Source organism: Agelaius tricolor, unplaced genomic scaffold (genome assembly GCF_023055355.1).
Source record: "Agelaius tricolor isolate 1412-34295 unplaced genomic scaffold, bAgeTri1.0.p SCAF_7, whole genome shotgun sequence".
NCBI lineage: Eukaryota > Metazoa > Chordata > Aves > Passeriformes > Icteridae > Agelaius > Agelaius tricolor.
Window position 1 is genome coordinate 793 of NW_027269267.1, and position 12,315 is coordinate 13,107.

General features: G+C 50.3%; 1 long non-coding RNA gene across 2 annotated transcripts; it reads right to left on the reverse strand.

The window, feature by feature from the left end:
• Window positions 1–210: 210 nt before the first annotated feature.
• LOC139591431 (uncharacterized) lies at window positions 211–8,893 on the reverse strand. 2 transcript variants are annotated; one of them, XR_011679643.1, is made up of 3 exons: window positions 8,716–8,893; window positions 2,268–4,133; window positions 211–1,719 (listed from the first exon to the last, which is right to left on the reverse strand). It is a non-coding gene; the product is annotated as an uncharacterized lncRNA (long non-coding RNA). The 2 variants fall into 2 exon arrangements; XR_011679642.1 differs by lacking the exon at window positions 8,716–8,893 and adding an exon at window positions 4,384–5,942.
• Between the last annotated feature and the right edge of the window lie 3,422 nt (window positions 8,894–12,315).

The following is a 12,315-nucleotide window of genomic DNA, read 5'->3' on the forward strand; positions in this document are numbered from 1 at the left end:
ATATTAAATATTTAGAGAGATCGGTATACGCGTTATATATTTGGAGATCTGGATTTTTATTTTTATATTATTTCTATCTAGAAAAAAACCCCCAGCCTATAACCTAATAAAAAAATCCCAAAGAATCCCCAATTCCTTTTAACTCTATCTAAATATTTTTATATTTACAACCGATCTTTAGATATCTTTGTATACATATATAACAGGCTATCGTTTCTATAGATTAGCATCTGTTACAATAATATACTATATAGTATAGTTTTATGTGTTTATCTATTTGTTTTCTATATTTATGTTTACCACTATCATTTTATATTTGGTTTTATATTGATATTTATTTCTACTTTAATTAATCTATATATTAGACCGTATCAATTCATTAACCCAACGCATCAGAACCACACAAATACCGCACCTTCGGCAGCACCGGTACGCAGCCCACGCTCATCCCATCGCAGCATATCCAAACCAAACCTATTTCTAGGACTAACAGAACAAAGACCCCACAACATTTAACCCTAAGAAAAACTCAAATCAACCGAACTGTCAAGACATTTGAAATCCCACTATAACTAGCCCAAAAGCTCCGTACATTCTCATCATAAACTTCCTCCTCAACCAATGGCTCAAAACCCCAAAAAACTCAGATACACATGGAAAATGACAGAACTGCTAGTCAAAACAAACACCCGTGAAAAATTAAATCCAACCAACTCACTAAACTCAAAACCCTACAACTGACCCTAAACATTACTAAAAAAAGCCCCCAAAGCTCTACCTTGAGGCTAACTCACAAATAATAACCAATCATCTAGAAAGGTTATCTTCCAAATTTTAAAACAACTCATTAAAAGCATGAAAATAAAAAAAATCGAAACTATTAAACTACTAAAAAATATCACTACCCAAATTGAAAGACATATTGCCTCTAGAAACCCACCGTCTACAAACGCCCCTGTCCCCCAAAAGAAAACCAGAAACAAAACAGCAAAGCAGAAAGAAATCGGAACTTAGGAACGCTAAAACCAGAACGTTCAAGAAGTTCCACCATATCCCTGATCGTACACCAACTACAAACAACGTGAAACGATACAAACAATTCTTAAAGACCGCCTTAAAACCACTACATTAAAAACCCTTTCACCAATTCAAAACTGCATTGAACAAAAGCCATCTCATAAATTAACACCCAAAACTCCAGCAGCCCAGCTGGCCCTACCAAATCTCTCTGTTGATACACACAGTAAACAAAACCAAAATCCCAGGAATACCTATCAGAACTCTAGGAAAGAAACCTCTTGAAATTAATCCTACCTCAAATACAAACCAACCCGTCCAGAAAGTGAGCTTCACTCAAAAAAACTATTTACACAGAGGTAATAAGACCAAGAAATAAAACAACACACCATATAACGAACCACCAACGAATACAACAGCGAAGGAAAAAAAAAAACCCACGTTTTTTTCTTTTTTTTAATTTCAACTAACTTCCTTTATTAGCTAGAACCAAAGATTTTGCCAGGGCTGTAACAACAACAACAACTTCTTTTTCTTCTTCTCCTTCTGAAATGTCCCTTCTCCTTCCCAAATTCCTTACAACTTCTGCGTTTGAATCCAAGCCAAAAGCAAAATTCGTGCACTTGTGAGTCCGGTGCTCCTGTCAGATTCTCTGTCTCCCTCCACATCTTCTTACACTTTCAGTCTGAACGCTGTCCTGCCCTGATGGGTTTGACAGAAGAATTGGCACATGTTAAGAGAGCATTTCCCTCCCTCCCTCCCTCCCTCCCCAGAGCTGGTTTCCTTAGCGCATTTCAATCGATCCCAAGCCCGCAATGATGCGCGCTCTGCCGGAAAGGGGAAACATGTGCTAGTGAACAGCAGCTCAGAAACAATTCTTTTCTAATGTTACCTGCTCTACTTGACTGCTCGCTAACACAAGTCTCGTTTTACCATCGCAGGGAGAAGGCTGTAGGAAAATGTCTGATGAGCAGCCACAAAAGGCCTCACTCCCTGCTACACAGCTTGCAACAACCTCGGCAGAGCGGAGCAGCCAAATCACCGCACTCTCCTTGCCGTGGGCAAGGGTAGAAGATGACTGGGGGAGGCACATAAAAAGAAGGGAAACGCTCCTATAAATGCACAGCCATTTGCTTTCAGAAGCCCAGAGTTCAGGATCTTCTCTAGGAAGCCAGACGTGACATGATATTTCTAAGATTTTCTTCTTCATCGAAGGAAATGTACGTACATACACACTCTTACAAACGTACCTACGGTTTTGGGGTTTTTTTTCTTCTGAAGCTCCAAGAATGATTTCCCACCTTGATTCATTCAGAAGAAACGGCCCCTGTGACTCAGGTCAGAAGGGCGGCCTGCGTTTTTGATCACGACAGCTTTTGGCTTTACCCTGTGAGCAGGAGCAGCAAGAGCTGAGGCTCAGCAGAGGCTGACCCCGGCCAGCCCCTTCCTCCCTTCCCCGTGTCACAATGACTTCCAGGCAGAAGGATGCAAAGCAGGTTTGTGTCTTTTCTCTTCAGTGCCAAGAGGTAAAAGATGTAGGCTTTGAAATAACTAATGACCCTCTCTTGGAACTCTCCCAAGGACAGTTTGAAAGCAAAGACAGAAGATTGCTGCTAAATCCATATGGGATAAGGATGAGAGCAGCAAGGATCCGAGGCCAGCAGCGTTGCCAGGCAGTGTCACGTCCCTGCCACCTTGTGACAAGGCACACAGCTGCAAAGCCCCAAAGCCTGCAAGCCCTGCAGCTGCCGCACGGATGGACCTGGTTCCCTTCCCAGGTGCCCAGAGGGACACCCGAGGGCAGGTGTCGTCCCCTGCCCCCCGAGGGCGCACCCAGAGCCCCGGGCAGGGACGGAGTCACTGACGGCTCTCTGGGGACGAGACCCTCCCTGCAGGTGACACCGGCTTGTCCTCTCCCTGTGGCACAGGGACCTCCAGGCTCTAGGACCAGCCTCATTTTGTCAGCATCCAGGTGCTGTGCTAGAGCCAGAGGGGTCAAGGCTTTCCAGAACCATAGGATCCGTAGCATCCTTGCGGTTGGAAAAGCCTTCTAAGGACATCGAGCCCAGCTGCTGCCCCCCCAAATCAGGTCCCTAAACACCACATCTTGACATCCTTGACATGTCTCCAGGCAAGGGGAATTCCCTGGGCAGCCTGCTCCTATGCCTGACCACCCTATCAGTGAAGAAATTTTCCCTCCAATCCAATCTAAGCCTTCCCTGCTGCAAGTTGAGGCCATTTCCTTTTGCCGTGTCACTTCTTACCTGGGAGACCTCGGTACTTCAACCTTACCTGCTCCTTCCCTAGGCGGTCTCTGGCTTGGCTGGAGGAGAGGAGAAACACTCCCACCACAGGAATGGCAGCTCAGGAGGTCCCACACCAAGGCCAGGGGGAGCAGCCGTCCTCGCCAGAGCTCGCACGTCCCTTCTTCTCAGAGATTGGCTCTGCTTTTCCTCCCGGGCAGATCTCTGCTGAGTGCTTCACACTTGCCTGTTTGGAGGAGGGGGGGAAAAGAGGTTAGCCAAGTTTTTTATCCAGACTTAGCTGCTGGCTTTGCCTCCTCCTGACTTCCTTCTGCTAAGAAAACAGCTGCCTTTGGACTTCTAGGGGCAACTTGCACGTCATGCCTGAAAAGGAACTACAGAAAAGCGCCTCATTTATAAAGCCTCAGCCAAGAAGACAGACAGCCATGGCAGGCACCAGGCCAGCTCTGCTCCTCCTTCAAGTTGTTCCCAAAGCTGCTGGAAGAACTGAAGGCTACTTTGGCCTTCCATTGCTCCGCTTGTCCCGAGAAAGAGCTTTGAGTGTTGTTACCCCTCCAGAAAGGAAGGGCCTTTCTGTCTCACACGCTCGGTGACACAAGGCTACGCAGCCTCTGCTCCAGGTGGGAAGGGCTTCCTTCCTCCTCTGGCACCTGGCTGGCACAGGGCACAGGTTGCTCAGAGGTCCTGGGGCTGCCCCATCGCTGCAAGTGCTCAAGGCCCGTCGGTGCTCTGCGATGAGGCTCTGAGCAAGCTGCTCGATGGAAGCACGTCCCTGCCCACGGCGGCAGCAGCCTTGGAATGAGGTGATCTTTAGAGCCCCTTGCAACCTGAATTCTTCCATGATTCTGTGAACTGAAAAAAGCGGGGAAAGAAATCTGTAAAGGTCACTAAATGCATCAAAGCACATCCCCATGGATCCAATCCTCAGCAGCCCATGCAAGGCAAGGTCAGAGCTCTCTGCCCACCGAGGACACGGCAAGCAGCACGGACCTTTCTCCCACTCTCCAGCACGGAGAAGTGGGAAGCCAGAGGGAGTCCGTCTGTTTACAGACACCGGAGGGCGGCGGGACGGGGCGGGGCGGGACGGGGCGGGCGGTCTTACCTTGCAAAGCTGGCGGCAGAAAGGGCGGGCAGCGCCGCCGCCCCGCCGGGATTTTCCGGCCCGCCGTCGCTTCCGCCGCCTGGAGAGGCGCGTGTGCGGGCTCGGGGGGGGGGGGTGCAGCTCCGTTCCGACGGCGTTCGCCCGCCCCCGCTCGCTGCCCCCGGCCCGCGGAGCGCTACGACCGCGCCTCCGCCGCCCGCCGAAAGCGACCCCGCCGGGCCGCCCCCCCCCCCCGGCCATTCTTCTCAGCCATCGTGTCCCTTTTGCACTCCTGAACGTCTTTCACCCCTCCCGGCCATTTACCGAGCCCGCCCCGCCCGCCGCTCGCTCCCGCCCCTCGCCCTCGCCTCGCTCGGCAGCCGCGTCCTTGCCCCGCCCCCGGCAGCCAGCGGCGAGGGGCAGGGCGCTGGCTCGGGGGGCTGCAGTACCGCGCTCTGGCCACAGGGCGGCAGACTCCCGGGTCCGCGATATCCCCGCCCTTTTGGCCACCATTTTGAGAAGGTCAAAAAAAAAAAAATCCCGCGACATTGGCGACGCGCCACTCCCAACATGGCGGCCGAGAGAGGCCCCCTCGGGCGAGAGAGGCGGTTACTCACATGCCGGTCCGAAACACGCCAAAATACGCCCGCCCGCGGCGCCGCTGACCACACAGCCCGTGTCGGTTACACCTAAAACGCAAGAGAAAATCCCGCCGGGGCTGCGCCGGCGTCGGTGTTCCGTGCAGGCAGTCCGCATAGACACACCAGGGTCCTCCGCTTTCCCGCCCTTTTCGCCGCCATTTTCAGAAGGTCAAACAAACTCCGCCACGCGCCACGCCCAAGAGGGCTGCCTGGCGGCGGCGGGCTGCAGTACCGCGCTCTGCCCACAAGGCGGCAGCACTGCCGCCCACCCCAGCCGGGGGCGCCGCGCGCCTTGGGCCTGCGGGCGGCCAAGGCGGCAAAAAAGAACAGGGGCGATCCCCCCCAAAAACTCCTCTAAAAATAAATGCCAGAAACCTGCCTCTTACCAAACAAGAACCAAATAAGCCCCCTTTCTTTCATGCCTTCTTGAAATAAATTTGATAGTTCTAGTTTTCCTAGTTCTATTCACACGCATATTTAGACCGGACAGTGATGTGTTACGTCGTTTATACAATCTATTATGCCTATTCCTATTATCTGTATTTATTCATACTTTGTGGTTCTAGCAATATCATTATCTATTGACTGTATATTTCTCGACTTCCATTTAGATTTCTATCATACTTTTATTCTTCCAAAAAAAATCCCATCTCTAACCAAACAAATACCAAAAAACCCTTCTTTTCAACTCTATTGAAATAGTGTTATATTTAGAGCTTGCATAATTAGATTCACTTTTATAGTCACCGTTTATACTGATGCATTCCATTCATCATTACATAGCACATATCTATTATTCACATCATAGAGATAAATCATTATTTTTATCATGTACCAAATCTACTGCTACAACTTCTTTTTTCTAATATTTTCAATTTTTATATCCATCTTGATGTATTCATGAGATCTTTTTACAAGTAGATTTCTACCTTTCTATCATTTGTATTTGTAGTTGTTATAATAAAACCCCTGCTTTTGCCAAGTAAAAAACAAAACCATCCTTTCTTTTAAACTGCTTTTAATAATGTTGTTGTATTTACAGTTACCATATCTATAATGTTTTACATATTATATCATAGCGATGTACTAGATTTATAGCCGTTTCCTATAATATACCATCATAAGATCTATACGGTATCACTTGTATTACGTGTTGTATGGATTTATGTCACTTTACATTTACAATCCTTTAATAATTTGATATATATATCTGCATAGATTCGCAACACATTTCTAGATTTAAAATTTCCTTTGAGCTGTGTTTATATTTAGCATCTCTATTGATATATCTATCAACATACACAATGCTCTTTGAAAAATACAATATCTTATTGGAATAGATCATGACTTAAGTTACCTGTTAAATTTTAAATAGAGATCGAATAGATCAAAATAAAAGTTGATTCCCATTTCTACACATCTACTCGTTTTGTTTAAAGATAGCTATCCTTAGAATTTTACATTTAAAATCCAATTCCTAAATGCAATGACAAAACAAACAGCATCGAATTCCCACCAATGTCTTCCAAAACCATCAAGATACCTCCACCAGCCAAACGACTGCCAGCGAAAAAAACACACAACACTCTTTTCACTAACAGTTCTCATCACATCAGAAAAATGGAACCAAACGAAAAGAAAACCCTGGAGAAACACACGCAGCAAATCACAAAAACCTCTAAAAAAACCCAAACCAACTCGCTCAACTCCAATCAGTGCCACTGACCCTGAACGTTATTTTAAAAACTAACCGAAGTTCTACATCTACACTAACTCAAAGAATAAGCAATACTCTGTCAAAAGAACTTTAGAAAGCGAACTAATGAACGAAATAGAAAAAAACCAAAAAATCTCAACCACTAAAAAATAAGAAAATAACTGCCCAAAAAAAAAAAAACCAAACCCTACTTAAAAAGACCCACCATATAAATACCCACGTTCCCAAAAATAAAACTGATCAATAACCACCAAATACGTCAAAGGACAACAAGAAACGAAAAAAAAAAAAAAAGAAAAAAAAAGAAAAAAAAAAAAACCCAAAAGAAAATACATTTGTAAAACAAAAGTCCCCCAAACCAAAGCAACTTTAATTTACATCAAAAAAATTATTCCCAACTGAAGAATAAACGCATAGAGCCTCATTCGATCAAAATAAAAATACCACCCAGAAATAAACACAAAGCCGAAAGAGAAACGTAACCATTGACAAGATCTCCCAAATGATCCGTCACAATAAAACGTACACTACAATCAAGCAAACCAAAGAAATAAAAGCCCTGGAAGACGAGAAACACAAACGCAATTAGAGAGATTTTAAAAACCCCGCTGCTATTAACGACACGACGCCACCTCGAACCCACCGAAACAAACGCTACACGCCCACGCTAATAAAAGCCACGGCGACAGAATTAAAATCCGAGCCGCTGCTTCACGCAACGACCCGTAGAAACCATTGCACGCCTTTAAAAGCAGAATAGCCCGGCAAAAAAAAATCCGACTACAGAACTCCATTCAAACCAAACCTTTATCGTCACCACCCGAACCGAGAACCGTACCGGTCAGGAAGAACGCCATAGCCCTTAGCGCACACCCACTGCGACCAGAACAAACCCGTGCGATCGATCCCTACAAAGCCACCTCCGAACCGCGACACCCAAGAACTTGCGGCAGCCCAACCCCGCGCTGCCGGCCCCGGACGGAGCGCGGCTCCCGGCGGCAAAGCGGCTCCTCCGGCGGCTGCTCCGGCGCGCAGGGGCGGCGCCGCCCCGGAGACCCCCCCCGCCCCCGCCCGCTCCCCCTGCCCGGGGGGCCCCGGCGGCGCCCGAGCCCCGCGCCCGGAGCGGACAGAGCGGCCGGCACCGGCCGGGCCGGCGCAGCAGCGCCCGCGCCGCCTCTGCCGCCCTTGGCCGGCCCGGCGCCAGCTGCCCTCGGCTCCGCACGGCGGCTCGCACCGGCAAAGCGGCTCCGCCGCTGCCGCGCCAAATTCCCCCCGCGCCTCGGCACCCGCCCGGCCCGGGCCGGCAGCGCTCCCGAGCGGCAACGCTCCGGCCCGGGCCGCGGCCACAAGAAGCGCCCTCAAATGCAGCGGCACAGCCCGACTGCAGCCCTGCAAACGCCGCCAGAGCTGCGGCTTCCCGCAACTCAACCCCGAAACTGACGCCGCGGGCGGCGCTCACCTCGCTTCAACAAGGGCAAAGAAATGGCTTCTCCCCTTCAAGTTCATCCCCTAGGAGAGCAGAAAAGAAGGGGCTTTCCTCCAATGAAATCCTTCAAGCCATGTGCAAGGGGGGATTTTGACCTCCATTCAAACCCTTGCTAAGGAGGGACACCAGCGCTGTCCCCTCCATTTAAACCTTAGGATGATGAAAATGGGCTGGCTACCTTCAAATCAAAGCCATCCGATGACAACAATACTTTGCCCATTCCCGTTCAAATGGAACGCAGGGATTCCCTGTCACCCCTGGGATACCCCTAACAGCCGGGAAAAGGCAGCTTTTCCTTCAATCGACATCCTTGGAACCGCAAGCGAAAGCGGATCCCCCCCAGTTCCAACACAGACAATATTAGGAGAGTAGCTGCTTGCCTCTCCTTCATTTCTTTTGTCTTCACAAGCTCCCTTTTTGTTCCTGGGGAAGCGGGGAGGGGGGACTGCCAAGATCCAATTGAAAAGGGAAAGGACCAAAGTCCCCGCTCCAAATCCACACGCGCTCACCCGTTCGGCTGCTGCTTCCCGGCACAAAGATTCGTCCCTCGGCACCTCCTTGAAGCGATGCTCCGCGGATCCAAGCGCGTATCCAGGTGTTCGCCCAGACGCTGCGAGAAGCTCTCGCAGTCCTTCCATGAGACAGCCCCGGGAGCCCCCCCATGAACCCCTCTACTCAGCAGCTCCATGCAAAAGGGAGCTGAAGCGAAGCCTCCCCCTAAAACAGCGTCGCCCCCCCCCCTCCCCCCACCCCCGGCAGGAGCCGGCCCCTCATCATCCTCACAGCTCACACCTGGCGCTGCTCCGAGCCCCCCATCATCCTCACAGCTCACACCTGGCGCTGATGCCACTCTCCAACAGCGCCTCTCCCCGTCCAGCACACAGCCCGCTTCTCACAGACACAGAGCCAACAGAAATCTGCTCCGGGTGCTGGCTTTTCTGAGTCCGTCTGCTTCCACAATTCAGACACGGACGTGCGCTGATGGCACTGAGGGAAAGCTTTCCAGTGCACAAAACTGTCATTCTGGTAGCGCGCTTTGAGACGCCTTCAGAAAAAGCAGAATCAGCGCCGCCTCCTAAGAGCCCTGCTGAGGAACCCCGCCCTCCTTGGGACACCCAATGCAGCAGAGCTCGAAAAACGAGGGCGAAAGTCAAGCTTGGAGTGGAAAAAGACAATAGAAATACAGCAGCCTTTCAAGAAAGCCTTCACACAGTAATAGTGGGAGCCGGTCACATTTCTTCTTTCCTTGCTCTCTGGAATGACATCAATACGAAGTAAAAAACCCACACGAAACACAAGGCAGAGCTGGGATTTGACACGTCTTCCTTTTGGCTCTCGGGATGACAAGCGCCTCTTCCGGGACTGCGACACGCTTTGGGCGCTGGCAGAGAACGGAGGCAAAAGGTGCCAGAGAGCCCTTTCTATCGCCTTCAGCCCCTGCAGCTGTTCTGAGGGTTCCAGGGCACAGCTCGGTCCGTTCCTAGATCAAAACCTCACGGCAATATCTTCAGAACTACTACCCATCTCCAGTCGGAACCTTCTACATTCCTGTAAACAAATGAGTGCATAGAGAGGGTTTCTCCCCAGCTGAGTTTAGAGACCAATTCCTATTCTTTAGCAATACCTAGAAAACCGAATGCCTTGCCAGGTTTTAGCATCCTACACCCACTCACCCCTCCCTGTGCATTTGGTGGCAGCTTTGGGTCCCTCTGGGGGACGGCACCCAGCGTGACCCCCGCCCCTCGCCCGCCCCCCACCTGCTCCTGCACCGCAGTGGGGCTCCCTCTCCTGGGCACCTTGGGCTGCCCCCAACGGCATCAGAGCCCCGAGTCTTCACCCCGCCTTTCCCTGACCCCCAAAGAAGGCTCCGAACGAATCCGACTGCCCCGGACAGCAGCGCAGCGCTTCCCCCAAGCCCTTCCCACACGTGCATGGCCCCAGCAAGGGATTCTGCTGCAACAAGAAAGGGGGGGCAGCCCCCAGAAGGCTTGAGGTTCCTGCCCAGCCTCGCTGTCACGGGCCAGGGGCAGCGAGAGAGGGAGCGGCACAGACGGCGGGGACGGCCCGGCACGGAGCGGGGGCCGCTCTCAGCGCGATGCCGGCAAAGCCGCAGCTCCGGCGCTGTCGGCCGCGCTGCTTGAGCGGCACGGGGGGATCCGCCGAGAGCCTCCGGCCCCGCGCGGGGACTCCCGCAAGGGCCCAGGGGCGCCGGGCTCCGGCCCTCGGGGCTTTATTCTCCGGCAGCCCGAGCCCCGCGGCTGCGGGGCAAAGAGGGAAAGGGGGCACGGGAAGAGAGGAGCGAGAGCAGGGCACGAGAAAGGGCGGCGAGGGAGCTCGGGCTGTGCAGGAAAGCGGCACGGGAAGGGAAAGCCCGGGACGAGGGTACACGGAGGCTGGGCAGAGGAAGGAGAGAGGGGGAACAGAAGGGAGTAGCGGGCTAGGGACAGGACGGGAAGGAGCCGGCTTTGCGGGGGGAGAGGGAATGGGGGAAAGGGAGCGAGAGAAGGCGAAGACGGGGAGAAGGAAGGAGGGCTAGAGAGAGGGACAGGCGGGGAAGCCTCCCAGAGCCCCGGCTGCACCCTGAGCCCGGCCCGGCGCCTCGCCCTGCCCGGGATGCTGCGGCGCTCGGCGGAGCTCGGCTCGCTCCGGAGACGCTCGGCTCGAGTCGGCTCTTGGCGCCTCAACTCGGCTCTTGGCGCCTGCATTCGCCTCTTCGGCCGAGCTCGCCTCGCTTCGGCCCAACTCCCAGCCGCTCTGTGCCTTCGGCGCGCCTCGGTTCGGTTCGGCTCCCTAAAGAAACCTAAACCTACAGAAAAAGTTATACTTCTGTTTCCACAAAAAATATACCACACGAGATTCCTACTCCCTGTGTCAAACCTTATTTAAAACACACCGAAAAACCCCAAGATAAATAGTTCCACAACCAAAACAAAACGTATAAGTAACACTAAAACCACACATCCAAATACAGTGTTTATCGGTCACCAATCCTCAAAATCCGTTTTCTAAATACCTTGTTAGTATACCTCTTCACCACTAACCTTATCCCTCACAAACTTCAAATTGTAAATCAAAAAAATCCTATACATAACATAAACTCTTAAAATACAATTTACATATTCCTACCCAAATTACAGTTAAACCACAAAAATTAAAGTCACTCAAATCTTTAGAAACAAATGCTAGTATGATATTTAGTTAAAAAAAACCAAACCAAAACAAACAAAAAAAACCCAACAAACCAAAAAACCTACCAAACCACAAAGAAGTTACCTCAAAATATCAAAACTACAACTTGAAACAATTAACCCTACTAAGACCCAGCTTAACAATAATACATTAAAAAAACCCCAAACCCAGTTACTTGAACACAAATTTACTTCTCAGTATTAATTCCCACGAGAGAGATGAACCGGGTCCACTGGCCTGTTGGTGAGGGGATCTCGGTGCAATACCAGTGAACAAGAACAGCAGCGAAGAGCTGCACCAGCAATCGAGAGCTGAGCAATAACAACTGCTTCCCTCCACCGGTCACTGCTCACCTTGCCCACCTACCTTGACTGCTAACATCCTCCCCTGAAAATTAAAATGCATGTTAAAGTTCTTGCCCCCTTCTCTGCCTTGTTGCTACCGAGCAGAGGAAGCCAGGCCTGAAGGAAGTTTGAGAGCCTCTCTGCTCATTATTAATCTGCAAAGCACTGGAATTCTAATTGGAAGGTTACATCATAGCAAACACTCATACTCAGCTGGAAGTAGTCACTGAGTATTGTTTTCAGTAACCTTAATCAGGAAACTGCTTTCTCTGTCTGGTACATGGGCAGTATTTCCCAATGAATATTTAGCAGTGGCATTTTGCTTTAGTTTTATTTCCATTTAATTCCCTAAATTCTTTAGGTACCGGTACTTTTCTGATCTTCTGAATGGTTTTCTGATTTTCTGAATGGTTGGAAGATCACAATCTTAAACTGACCACAGAAAAAGTCCAGGAGTTCCCTTGCTCAGGTTTTTTTTCTTCTCATTTTCTGCTTCCTGTTCCGATCTGGTATCTGTTCTTTTCAATGCGTATTTAAAGGAGTACAATTATTAGTGCTCGGGGAAGATTTGTGAAG